Here is a 14,614-nt window from a genome sequence, read left to right on the forward strand (position 1 = left end):
AGATATACTCAGTTGTCCATCCTGAATTTGCACCATTTAAGAGTGAGAGTAGAGGTAAAGGTGCAGAGGTATTTTACTTTACCTATCAGGCTTTTTATAAAGAGAAATCCAAATCTTGTATGTACTGAGATAAATGTTAAAGCTTTTATCAGCTACTGCAAAATAAGAAATTGGTCAAGAAAAAAATGAGAAGAAATAACCTTGACCAGTCCAAGATTTATATACAAACCTGTGTACGATAGGCACCTTTCTGGTCCATGCAGCAATTACACACTAAAATTGTGACTTTTGGAATTAGAACTCACTTTTGAGTTCTGTTGTGTAAAGATGTAGTTTTGCCATAAAATCCTTATAAAAATTTCTGAAAGAAGTTTGACTGAATGAGTCTGGTGGATAATTTAGGAAGTTGAGTATCTGAGTTATTTTGCTGAATTTGTACCTCAGCATTTCTCTGAAGTGAGAGCATTGCCCCATCTCTGTGATGCCATTCACTAAGTGATCGCATCAGGATCTTCTCCAGAGGATGAATTTTTGCTGTCCCTTTGTCTAACAAGAGAGTACAGAATGCCCAAGGCTGTCCAAAGTGTTGGGTAACCTTTGCTGTCCACCATAAGAAATCATAAAAGTATCTGTCCTCTAAATGGTAGCAGCCCATGGTCATCACAGGAACTCAATAACATCTGTGTCTGAATATGCAAAACTGAAGCACTCAGTCACAAGCTGTGTACAATAATCACAAGCTTTTAGAAGTACATCCGTGTTAAGGCCTTCAAACAATTAAAAGTAACACATTTATAGTTTTGTCCATTTTCTCTTTTCTTTCTGAGTCCATCTTTGTGAACTCCAGTTATCTTGTAGACTCTTGAAAACTTCTAGAAACAAGTACGGGTAAACATTAATACTTTTTTTTTGTGACTTTCTGTGTACATTTAACAACTAAAAAGTTTTCCTTTATTCTTGTACATGTTAGTTGACAAAATTCAAGTTTAGAAATGTCAGTAGCTCATTTGAGTTTGTGCAGCCTTTTGCTCATGAGAGGTGTTGGCTTACAGTTTCTCTGTATTCAGTATGATTTCCTGCTGCCTGCCAAGTGAATATTGGTGCAGTCCTAACTGTAGGAATACACTGTTGCAATAATTATAAACAACACTTTCACAAAAATTATTTTTAGAACATCAACTTGTCCTTTGCAATGTAAACATTTTTTTCCCTGCCATGGTGGCAATTTTAATGTGGGCAAGCAGTATTCCATTTGATTTTTTGTAGGTGGTATCCTCAAATTACACATAGAAGATTTCCCTTTCTCTTCCCACCCCAAGTATGCCTGTTTACTTCCAAGTTTAAAAATAAGTTGATTCATATGAAAGGTACTACATTTTTTAAATGAGGTTGGGTTTGTTTGGTTCGTTTGTTTTCTTTCACTGTACTATGTAGCTGGAGAACTACTTCTGTTTATATACTTTCAAAGGCTGGTAATTCACTTTTTTTACCTGGTAGTATTTAGGTAATACTCTTTGAAAGAATGTCTTGTATGTTGAATGTCAGAGATAACTGCTATTGTAGTGGCAGAGTTTGGAAGGTAATGGTTAGGGTCTTGCACTTGTTCTGTCCAGCTAGCAAAGTTCTTAGGCACGTGCTTAGCTGGAAATGTATGAAGTGTGTGGAATATAAATACACTTATAAATGAACTGGAAGGAAGCAGTTGTCTCATGTAATTCCCTCAATATGTGCACAGAGCAGGAGTCTGTTACTTCTGAAGAAAATGCTGCTCTTGTTTCTTGAGGATAAAGAGGGAGAAAATGAGGGAATACACCTGTAGAAAAAAGCAAGGCATGTGATAGTAAATATGTGAGACTGCCAGTTATGCCGTTACATTAATTTTTTATGTTACTACTTTTTTTTCTTACTGTCTTCTGCTATTAGTCTATCAAAACAGGAGTATTTCTGAAATCGCAGCAATTCAGTGCAAGGATATATTCTGCCTTGCTCTTTGTAAGACCTTCAGTTCATTTGAAGAAAACAGAGTAGGCTTCTAAGTGATTTGACTACATCTGAAAATTTTATTTCGCGTTTTTAAAGGGTTTACTTTAGAAAAATATTAACTTATTGCTGTGATTAATGTGCATTATTAGGAGAATTGTTTGTTTTGAAAGGACTATCACAAATGGGTTCCAAAGAAGGGTCTGTCACCAGTATCTGTTTTACTTTTCATTTTATTCTTAGACCCTGTTCAATTCTGTGGTATCTGGGTGTCTGAGTTTACAGAGCATATGACACAGCTCTCTTTCCAGCAAATTCTGTTAATGTCTTTCTGCTTAAGTACCTTCTTTCTGCCCTTACAAAACCAAGGACTTAAACTACTGCAGTCTAACCACATCAAGGACATCAAACTATGCCAGTAAACTTCTGATAAGCCATTTATCTACCACTTCCATTTATCTTTGTCTTTAGGCGCCTCAGTGTACTCCACATACCTATCAATGCTTCCTCTAACAATTGCCTAAATATTTTCCAGTTTTAGTAATGCAGCAGTGTTCTGATCTGGTCTTTTTTTTAACAATATATGTGAATGACATTTTTCAGTACTCTTTCTTTTTATGTACTATGGTACTTACTGATAATTAAATCAACATAAATAAATCCTGTTGCTTACTAAATGATGATTTCTCATCTGCTGTTCAATATAAAGACAACTAATCTAATGTGAATAGATAATTGTTGAACAAGGGTTTGTGAATACATGTGCAGTTCACTTAATATCTCTATGTTGGAGGTAAAGACATGCAATTAGATAGAAGGGGACAATGAGAACACTCACAGACATGCATTGCTGTCTGAAAAACAGAATGCATGACCTAAAGAGAGACTTTTTGCAGTGTCTTCTGTGGACACTACAATGGTCTCAACTAAAAAAAGTGTCCTTTTAATTATCAGACGACCCAGATTTGCTATTGAGATAGAAAATATATTTATTGAAAGGTTTTAGGTGAGCTGCTCACTAATTCTTTTACTATCTAAAATTGTATTTTTGAATGTCCTTGTTTTTCCCTGCCAATCACATAATCAGTTATTCCCTGTTTCTTTTCTTGTGGGGCTAAGCTGGCTTCCTCATTTTTGCAGTTCATCAATACAAAACTGATTTGAAGCTGAGCTGTATAATAATAAGCCTTTCAGCAGCCAGGCTTGACACTTGCCTTGTAATTAAGGCCTTGATGGTTGTGTTGATGGCAAATGAAAGAAAATGGCTTTGTTCTCAATTCCAGAGGCTTGATTGCTGGTTCTCGTTCTCACCTGAATTCGACCCATTCTGCATTGTGCACATGATTGCTGGAGTGTGAGTAATTGCAGTGCTGGCAGATGACATTTTCATGAAGCACACTCTGCACTGCTCCAGAGGGAATTTACAGAATTTATAGCTGGAGAAGCTCATCAAACATGGATTTAGGAAATGCCTATGTGAAAAGTGGGAGCCCACAACCAAATATCAGAGCTTTTCTTTTGACATTTGCTTTTACATAAAGGACTGTCTGCAACCTGTCTTACCTTATGGTAGCAGCCGATTCATGACTAGATTTTGTGATTAAGTGCGGTTACTGAAGTTCATTAATGCAATTTTTTGCTTGTTTTCTTGTAATTTTTTGTTTACTGGGAAAAGTAGATGGAAAATAGTTTTCTCATTTCCATTCATATTTTTATATTTCCCTAATCTTTCAACTATTTAAGAATTGTCAGCTTTTTCATGTATTTATTGACGACAGTGTATGCATGTTTTTTATTTAAATTTTCTTATTTTCTCAATCTTTTTTCATTACAACATATTTTGTTTAATTTAAATGAAAACGAATGTACTTTATAAATAGTAACAAAGGCTTCTACAATGGAAATAGACTCCAGAAATTATAAATCAGTTCTTTCAAAAGAAAATATTCATGAATTTTATATTGACGAGTTCACAGATTTCAATGAAGGATGTTTTGTGTTGTAAATAAGAATTCGATATCAAAATTTTGCACTATAGGTGTGATATGCCTTTATATACCTATTCATGTAGGTAACGGGTGCATAATCTTTTCTTCCCTCTGCCTTAGTACTTCTGCTTTTTCCTCTCCATCTGACAGTCTTTGTGCCTGTCTCATATTCACCATGTTGGTGTCTGAGCCCCATGTCCTTCTTCTCGCGCTGGGACGAGTACCTGTAGGTTGCTGCTGTGCTTGTATCTTTCCCAGCACCTGAACCAACAGGAACATTTATGGAATTCTGCTGATCTTTTTCATTCACAACTGCTTAGACTGTCACTGACTTTGCACATGACGATTTGTAGCTGCTGTGACTCAGACATACTGTTACGCTGCTGTCTGTCTGGCAAGCCAAACTATCTGCGCTTGGGTTTTAATATTTCTTGAAGCTTCTCAATCATGGCAAGTAGAGAGCCTTTCCTCCTTGCAACTGGTATTACTGAAAGTCCTGAGCAATTGAACGACTGAGGGTTGCAGGTCTTTTTTTTTAATTAGGCTTATCGATTAGCCCCTAGGAAAAGTTAGTCAAAAAGTCCTTTGAGTTTCCGCAATAAATGTTTGATCCAGAGTAGTGCCGATTATTTAAAACACACAGAAAAAAAATTCTAAGGTCTAAGCTGATGGTGTTGAACTACCTGTTGTTTTAGGGTCTAACTTATCCTCATTTCAGTAATAGAACTCTATATCAATAGTAATAAATGGCTACAAGAGGAGAATGAATCTTAACTGCTGACAGTTGTTTTAATTTACGCTATAGTCCTCAGATAATTGGGTAGCACTTTCTAAGTGTCTTACCTAAATTCATGATTGTTATCCTGCTGTCATTTACAAAAAATAGAGGGTTTTTGTAGACTTGAATGGTAATAAGATGGAACTTGTAAATACATCTTGATTTTAGTCATACATAATAATCTCCTAATATACTTTGACTACCAGTGTTAAATTCTGCTCCCAAACTTAAGTGTTCCTTGGGACTCACCACATTCAGGTTCAAAACCTCAAAAGTACTTAGGCTTTTAAATGTTTTGAAAATTTGAGTCTCAGAGAGTCACTTCTTCTCGTTCAAGCCATGAAAATATTTGCACTCAAGGTGTAAGGCTCAAGAATTGGAGACGGAAGTCTGTAGTTCATCACTGCCTCTCTTACAGTTATTACTGGAAAGCTGAGGTGCAGCTTTCCTGAACACTGGCTAATGCTCCTCTTGCAGAAGTGTTCAGGACCTGTGTCCAGCATGGCAGCCTCCTGAGATGCAGTCCTGCTCTCAGCGTGTTCCTCTTCCAACAATCCCTCTCTTACGTTGTGATTTGAGTATCAACTCAGCCCCAAGAGGGGAACCTGCTGTTACCTTTCACAGTGCCTGCAACAAAACAACCCATACCTGTTGTGACTTTCAGTAGAAAAAGGGCAGGTTGTCAACTTCTGTGTCCATAGTCATGACCTGGACTTAGAAAATTATTTTGTTTGTGGGAATGAGACTTCGATCAAAGAATAACATGGTGAGAAAACCCTGAGGATTTTTAACTGTTTTTCAAATATGTTGCAAAACAATAAACTATGATGAAAGGAATGAAAACAATAGCCAGTGAACTAGAAACGTGGCAGTGAACAGAAGCTTTTGAAACTTGCCAAGGTGACGAGAAAAAGCTGCCTGATAACATTACCTTAATTATGGTGATGATCCGAGTCATACTGGGCAAGGTGATCAAATATTACGTTATGCAGGCTGGGTTTGGATAATACTAGCATCTAACACAGCAACTGTAATGTTAAAAGTCGTCGTAATGCTTTATTGTAGAAATTAAAATATCGCAAGTTATGAAAAACATTCAACTGATACTCCTACAACCTTGCCACTACTTCTGGTACTTAGTTGAAAGCTTCAGCTTATGTTAATAATCTTCTCTTAACCTATTTGTAACCTTCACCTTTTACACACATACCTCATTACCTTTGTCAACCAGAATGTTAATAAGTACTCCTTTAATCTTCTCTAACACCCATTTATGCTTGCTTTTCTGCCATGTTTTCCTCAAACTTCTCCCATTTGCCACAGTGACCCAGCCCTGAGACATTTTGTTCTCTTTCCTTCATCTCTTCCTCTGGCTTGTCTCTCTTCTTTGCGCTGCGTCTTTTGTTTGACAATACAAATGTGGTCTTCAGCATCTCAGCAGTGGCTCTTAATTTTTCTTGTCTCTTCTATTCCCTTCTGTCGTTCACACATAGGTGAGAGGGGGTGCTTATCTCGTGCTGTAGTTTTGGATTCATCATGAGATGACCTTTTGGCATATGGCAGGGAGCTGACTGTGGCTTAGCCATGGCACAGGCTATTGCATGAGACCACTGACTATTTTTAAATTACTTTTTTTCTCATTCTCTCTTTTTTAAGTCTTAAACAGTTTTACAGTAAAGGGAGGAGTTTCTTACCTGACTCTGCCTCTTCTTTGCCCATTTTAAAGGCCATTGTTTTCTCTGGCACCACACAGTATGTTATGTTATTCCCTCCTGTTTTATGATTTTCCAGCCCATACAGTCATCAACAATTGCTTGTTTCCATGGAGAAACCTGAAGTTCTTAGACAATACAATGAGTGTGCGAAGTTCTGTGGTTCAAGGGAGGTGATGAAAGGACAGAAGCTTCCTTCTTCCATTTATAAATGTTAGTATTCCTATGGTTTTTGTTACATTTTCCTTTAAACCAGCACCTCTCTTTGTTATAGCCTTATAAATATTTTTGAATCTAAATAGAATTTAAGCTTGTCTTATAGTGCAGTATCTCTTAATCCATAATTTATTTTTTTAACACCTGGTCTACCTGCTAATCAAGCATTCTTGATTTCTTTATCTTTTGATACAAATTAAGCAGCACAGGGATAAAAAATGCTGTAGTTTATTAGATAATGGATTCTTACTAATGAGGTAGTTTTTGTACCTTTGGGGACAAGTTGTACACCTGTTGGTGTATCTGCATCTGCAGATTATTCTTCCATTCATGAATACTCTACATTTACTCTACCAATATGCTTGTACAGCTCTTTGATATGCAGTTCCAACTGTAGCTGCTACATCAGCCCACCTTAGTGTTTTGCTTTTGACACTTAAAAATCAGTCTGTTGTAGGAACTTGCCCCACAAATATCCCATGACCCTTTTGAGGTCTCCTGTACCAGTATCAGAGGACATCAAGGCTTTGTCCTCTCAATGCATATGTTCATAAACATATTTTCGTTTCTCTCTATTTGCTGTTGGGGGTTTTGTGTTGGCTTTGTGTTCTGTAAATGTTGTCCTGTCTATCTCCAGCAAACTGTGGGATACCCCAGCTTTGCATCTGAGGCACTGCTTTAAGTAGTGGTACGAGTTATTGTTCTCTTACCTGACAGTACTAGTGAAATATAAGGGGGAAAGAAGAATAGGTTTCTGAGGTAGTGTCATCTGAGAGATAGTCTGAAACCATAAATCACTTGAACATAAGAGAGCAATAGCCATGGCTACATTTTACTGTGAATGCAGTTTGGGATTAATGTCGTGCTCTAATCTGTTCACAAATAAGTTTTGAAGAAATCTGTTCAGTAGGACCATATTCGTTTTTTCTCAAGTATTTTGAATTGTTCATACAGACAAATGTCAACCTCGGGTACCACACAGGACCTTTTAAGTCACCGTCAAATGGAGACACAGGAAATGGATCTGATGTGGAAATATAGCGTGTTTCCTGGACCGGGCTCTACAGCTTTCATTCTGGTGTACTGAAAAGGTCACTTCTGTGCTTCCTTATGTTACAATATGCTGAGTGTTGCACTTTTACTTTCGTTTTGTTCAGAAGATGGTCTTGTTGTTAAACAATTTTGGTTAGGGATTAAAGGAGAGAGAATAAAATTTTAACTTGTGACAGCAGGTGGCAAAACTGGGCCTTAGTCTACAGAGGAGTCAGTAGGTGCTCAGCACTTTCACCTGTAGTCATTAGGTAGATCTGACCTCAGTGCACAGTAGACTGTGTAAACAGCCCTGCCCAAAATCTGGCACTGTAGGCACATCAGTGACACGACACTTTGCTGCATTCACTTGTAGTAGAAATCTTGTCCAACAGTTGTCAGTGTAGGAAGGTAAAACTAAATCTGCTAACTCTTGCTGTATATAGTTCATAGTCTGCAGTGTATAGGTCTATAATCTGTAGGTTAATGCTATTTTTTTTATGTTTTCATTTTTCTAGTTGTTTGTGGTTTTTTTTCCTTAAGATGCCATCACTGCATCCAGTTTGGTTAAGAAAACAGAAGATAAGATACAGAAAAGCAAATCAGTTCTCTACCCTAAAATTAATTTACTCATTTGTTTTGATTATTTGCCTGCTGATTTTCTTCTGCTCTGGCTCTCTGGATAATACTATGTTGAGGAGATGAATCTGAACACCAAAAGGTATTTGTTGACCAAAAGGTATTTGAAATGCCTCCAGATCAACGGCTTATAATGTCATAGCCTTTCTCCTAACATAATTTGCTTTGTAGTAGGGTTTTAAGATGTAGGATAAAGGAAAACATTCTGACTCATCCAGTCCTATTGGGGTGTGTTCCTCCTACTTAAGGCAATTTTCAGATTCCATATTGTCCTGGCAGTGGACACACTGCTCACTTTGGAAGAGCAAGTAACACTTCAAACTTTGTGTTTTCACTATCCTCATTGCCTTCTGCAGTCAGGAAAGTCCACTGTTTTTTCACTCAGGTGTTAGTACCCTGTTTCCCAGTCTCTCAAGTGTGCCTCACAGTCAGGAGATAACTATTTATCTACTGTGTGGGCGATGCACACAGCCTTTCCAAAAACTCCCCTCAGTGCCAGTTGTGTATTTACCTCATTAGTTTTAAATTCTTTTTTGGCAGCAGCTGATTCTTTGAACCCTTAATCCTACCTAAGCTACACTTGACATGAGAAAACATGACATCCAGTAATAACAGTGATGCTCACGCACTGTCTGCTTTCAGGGCTGATATTCATAAATCTTCCGAGAGCACTTAATGTCAACTTTGGGTATCTTCTTCCTCTGATGAAGGGCATTCACTCTTCTATATTTTTATATTTAAGATCACTTTTTCTTAATAATCCTTTTTTATTTATAGATAATATAGTTCTATAACTCTAGAAGACATTATTTCAAAACAGGGTTGGCACTAAGACTGTTGGTTGATTTACGTAAAAGTTAATGTAATGGCTCACAAATGTTTACACTTCATATTTTTAAATGTTTTGTTGATGGAAATTATATGCATTTGTTGTAGATTAAAATACCACAGCAAGCCAAGCCAAGTGGATCACCACATTATCCCAAACACCAGTATAATGTTTTCTCCTTGTGCTGTCAGATCCCCTTGGGTTTAGCCTTTCCCTGTTTTTGTGGGGTTTGTTAGTAGAGCTAAATGTCATTTCCCAAACTGCAAAAAGGTGGGAAAAAACGTATCATGTTTTTTGTCAGTATAATTTGCTGATATAGTAGTGTAAGTCTTAAAAACAGCACTCCTAGCCAATATTACCAGAGCACGGTGTTTTCTAGGCTCAGGTTTAGCCTTTTGTGGGCAACTAAGAAACAACAGCAGCTTTGGCCACACTGGCATATCTGCAGCTCCACCTGGGGTGTTCCTGAGGGAACAGGACATCTTCCTCTTGCAGTGCCAGCCAACAGAGCTGTTCTGGTGTCTTTGAACATACACCAAAAGGGGATTAAAACTTTCAAAGTGAGTGTGTTTGATGACACAAACCAACAAGGCATGTTGGTTGTTGTTCTTTGTGTGAAGCTAGTTAAGAGTTTCAGTGGAGGTATAGAACTATTTTGTATTTGAATTGCAGTAAAGCCTGAAAGAGCACCCTACTTTGTACAAAAGGCTCGGGTACACCCAGGAACAAAAGAAAATAAAAGGGTGGGTTTTTTTACAAAGAAAAATGTTTTTCTTGTTTTGTTTTTTTTTTTGGATGGAGTGTTTTTAAAAGATCTACAGGATATCCTCCAGGGAAAACCAAAAGCAGAGATAAATGAGTGTTTAGAACACTGAGTGTGGTTTTAAAGCATGAAGAAGAAAAAAACAAGATACATTCAGAGCATACTGATAATTAGTGCTGGATAGGAAAAAGCAGAACATTAAAAAAGAAATCCACTCTGTATTCGCATTCCTGTTCTCCCAGAGCTCATGAAGTCTCCCTCTACCACCAAAAAGTGTCTTTGTCCCTGAAGGACCGAAGAGACATCATATCCAGATGAGCTTCAGGGCACTGGGGGGATGGCTCTAAGCAAGGGTGACAAAGAGAGAGATTTCTTACCCATCCAAGGTGGTGGCTTGACCACTATCCCAGCTGGGAAGAGGTGGCTCTCTGATCATGAGTGGCTCTGTGAAGTTTGAATATTCAAGGTCACTGAGCTGAGTTCCAAACCTCAGTGATTAGAGTTCTCCCTGATCTGAAAGGAAGTAGTAATCATCCCATCCACTTTACAGGACTCTTTCTTTTCCCACTGTCTCACTATCTATCTATCTATCTATCTATCTATCTATCTATCTATCTATCTATCTATATAAATTGCTTTTTTGACTGGGCAGATACCTTCATTTTTCTGAAAACATTGGAAAAACAGACATCTGTACACCTTTGCTATTCCACATCTCCAAGACAGATTGCATGAAACACAATGGCTATTCCAAATAGTGAAATTTAGAATAGTCAGAATATTCTAAAAAAATAATTCTAAAAAAACTCTATCAAAATATTAGAAATAGTTGTAGTTATTTCTTCTTTCCTGAAAAAAACCCCAATAAACCAATTAAATTACTGCCAGAAACAACTCAAGTGGCCACTACTGTTGAAATACTTGCACTAGAGGAAGTACACAACCTCTTAAAGGCAGGTGTTTGTGTTAAACTGAGCTAGAGCTGGACATTTTCTTGTGATTTTATTTTAGTGGTTCAGGTTTTGTTCCATACCTTCAGGGATAATAAGAACCGGGGGCTCATTATGACCTTTGTTAAAATTGCAGGTTCTCAGCATCATTCAGAATGTAACCTTTTTGTGGGAATTTTCTTGTCTACTACTAAAATATCCAGTGCTTATAAGGGTAAAGTATCCATTCCATGTGTTTCTGCCATTCTCCTGTGAAGTACATCGCTTGGGGCATCTCAGAGACCATGACATTTAATCTGTCTTTTAAATGTGCTTTTCTTAGGTGCTAAGCAGTAAAGAGAGTCTGCACTTTAGCCTCTTACAAGTGCCCTATATTTCTACTTCTGCAAGGGCAACTGAATTTTTTGTTTGGGTTCCTGAAACAAAGCATTTTTATCATTAGTAGAATTTGAATGGAAAACTGTTGGGACTTCATTTTTCCAGTATTCTCAGTGGCAAGCAAGTTTCCTATGGCTGCATGTGCATTTGCCAGGTGTTTGATATTAAGGCAAGTCTCTGAATAGGTACTGCACACGTGGAGATTTATGTATGCAAAACAGTATTCCCCAAAAACTGCGGATATCAGTTTTGACAGGAAAGGTCAAGAGCGCATAGTGAAAGCCAGCATCGTCATTGGCCCCTTTAGCTCTGTCTTCGTGTTTCAACAACCAACTCATTTTCAAATCTGTTAATTCTCGCTGTATCTGAGAATTAAAAATCGTAAACAGACCTCAACACGACGGCATTGGGAGAAAAATGAAAAAACCCAACAACATTATTTTAATTTTAAAATGATTTTTTAATTCATCGACGAATTAGGATAAAGAGAACACCTGCATTTAGTGTCAGTCCCACCAGGAATGAGCGGCCGCTGTCCGTGGTGCTGCAGCCCAGCCCTGCCGCGCCGGCTCTGCGTGAGGAAAGGCGAGGCACTGGCCGAGCAGAAGTAGAGGAATAGGCAGCGAAGCCTTTCACAGTTTTGTTAGTACCTTTCTTCTGTAAATAATTATTTCTTACCTGCAGCTGTGTTTATAGTTGAAGTTACACAGCTTGTTACAGCTGTTTTCTCCTTAATAAATCCACCTATCCTTATGTAGGAAAAGTTTTGTTCTAAGATCAAAGGTGTATTAAGGTCACCGTAAAGATACATGTTGAACCATATATATCCCTTTTTAAAAAGTAAATTGTTGGAATTTATGGTTTATGTATATTTCCAAAGATTAATTTACTCCCTCAGAATGCTGTCTTAAAATAAATAAAAAAAACTAACTAGAAATCAAGAATTTGGGAATCTTGTGAAAAGTTATTTGGTTTATGTGTATCTTTATTTTGGCCAGTTGAACTATGTATGTGAGAACTTAATATTGAGACCCGATCCTTAAATTATAAAAATGTTATGGGAGAAATGATGGTTCTTTGAAGGTTCTGTTCCTGTGTACATTTTCAGAAATTTTCACATAAATTCACACATTATTTTGAAGATTGAAAGACCCTCTCTTTGTTTTTATAAAATTGCAAAAAGAAGTGATAGTAATTACACTAAGTATTTACATGCAGTTTGATTAATAGAAAATAGTTTTAGTCTTATTGTTGTTCCCATTTTCTACTCTGTAGAATATTTCCTTGCCTGAAAAGTAGCATATAAGGAATTGAGTACAATATCTTTTAGAGGATTTATGGTAATGCTGCCGAATTTAGCTGAGCATAAACAGCATGGTGAGCCCCTCAGGGTCTCTTCGTTTTCCTGACACACTCCACTGCTGCCCCATTAACACTTCGTCTGTTATTGCCATCTACTCAGTTTAATGAGTATCTTTGAATTTGAAGTTCTTCACAAGAAACAATAGCTAAAATATCTGATGCGCCTACTGTAGCTTTCAGTATTGTTTCCTATTCCCTTTATATTTTCTTTAATAAAAAGTACAAGTCTATTCTTCAGCAGTAGTTACATCATGACATTTTCTTTAATTGTGGTAGATGCTAATCACAAGCACTGAGTAGTGACTACAGATATGATGCTTTATCTGTCTGTGTTGAAGGTAAATGCATGATGAATAGCTGTTAAAGAAGGCTTTTCCTTACTTTAAAATTCATCTGGTTAATACTGACTCTTTAATGTGAAGAAGGAGAAGTTCTGCGGGAGACTTTGTGCTATCAAAGCAGAATATTATATTTCTTCTAAGAAATAAGACAGATGGACTAGGTGCTCTTTTCTGATACTTGTAGTAATCCAGCTAGCTGATGTAAAGGGTCAGCATGTATCTCATTAGATTGGATTCCTAAATGTGAATAATCACATTCCTCTGAATAAATGAATGAACCATCTTAAACAATAGGCTGTATTATCAGTTGAGGACTCCGCCCGAATTAAAGCCAGAATAATGTTGCACTGGGACGCATCATGAGATTTAGGAACAATTCTGATTTTGCATTGACTATTAACTGATCAGCAAAAGCACTTTAAATCACCTCAGTTATTTAACATATCTGGAAAGTCTTTACTGGGCCAAATAAAAAATCTGAAAAACTGAACAAATTTCTATTCTAGAAAACTAGAGCAACCAGTTAGATATTGGAACAAGTTTTTGTATAAATGCATTCATGGAAAGCAATTTTTAAAAGCTAAAATAACGTGTGAGAGATTTTCTGTGTTCCTAGTAAGCTTACTATTCTTCATTAAAGTTTTTTTTTTTTGCTTTATTTTTAGAAAATGAGTCTGGAAGAAAACTGGTGAATCCAATCCAGTGGACCTACAAGCACTCTGACAGGCTCAGAGAGCAGAGTCTGTACCAAAGAGCAATTACCCCACCAAACGATTTCAGGTACAATTGACCTAAATATAGCACTCTCTTGAGATTATTGACAAGAGTTCATTTCCTGTAGTGCTTTTCCCATTTGCTACCCCTGGTAACCACTGTGATCTTATCTTCCTGGTGCTGCATGACTTCTGGGATGCAGTTAAGAGTTCTGTTGTGCATTATCTTTAAGCAGACAATTCATGCTAAAAGAATCATTTGCAGTTAAATTAGATGATGCATATATTATTCTGCTGCTGTAGTTACAAAGAACAGGAATGAGTGCCTGAATTGTTTTGGACCTGGATGCACTGGAATTCTTTTTACTGTGAAATCAGAAAGGTAGTACTAGTTAATTGTAAATAATAGGAAATTTTATTTCATTAAACATTAACAATAGAGTCAGGTATGCAGGATGGATAGGTTGGAAAACTTGCTATTTATTTCATTGTATATATATATTTATTCATAAAGTGTGGCTTCCCCTAGTGTCATCCTACTACCTCCAGGTAATCACAGTAGTTCTCATATACTGTCATGAAAAACAAATGAGTGTATAAATCGAGTGTGCAAGTGTACAAAATGTGGATGAAGTAAATTCAGAGGCTCATATTGGTAAAATCCATTTCAGTTTTGAGGAAAGCATTTTTCTTAAGCATTGCTTGCAAACTTGTGCAAAATGCTGGATACATTTGCATTCCGTGTATGTGGAATATAGAGAAAATAGACGGCGTTCCCTTGGTGTTCATCACAGAGGGTTTTTTTTGCATCGTTTTTCTTTTACTGAATTCTTTTTCAGAAAATCTGTGCATTGCCCAGAAATTCAGAAGGCTAGTATCAAATTCCATGCTGAGCAGCTGTTGGGGAGCCATTTTTCACAGACCTTTATTAGCTAA

The 14,614-nt window shown here is 37.1% G+C and overlaps 1 protein-coding gene across 26 annotated transcripts in view; it reads left to right on the forward strand.

The window, feature by feature from the left end:
- MYT1L (myelin transcription factor 1 like) overlaps positions 1-14,614 on the forward strand; it is a 325,160-nt gene that overhangs the window by 95,544 nt on the left and 215,002 nt on the right. For all 26 annotated transcript variants that reach the window (XM_017833840.1, XM_017833828.1, XM_017833842.1 and 23 more), the window contains one exon: positions 13,631-13,745. The gene's annotated coding sequence lies outside the window, so the exon portion shown is untranslated. The remainder of the gene's footprint in view (positions 1-13,630; positions 13,746-14,614) is intronic.

This window comes from Lepidothrix coronata, unplaced genomic scaffold, assembly GCF_001604755.1.
Source record: "Lepidothrix coronata isolate B3197 unplaced genomic scaffold, Lepidothrix_coronata-1.0 Scaffold222, whole genome shotgun sequence".
Taxonomy (NCBI): Eukaryota; Metazoa; Chordata; class Aves; order Passeriformes; family Pipridae; genus Lepidothrix; species Lepidothrix coronata.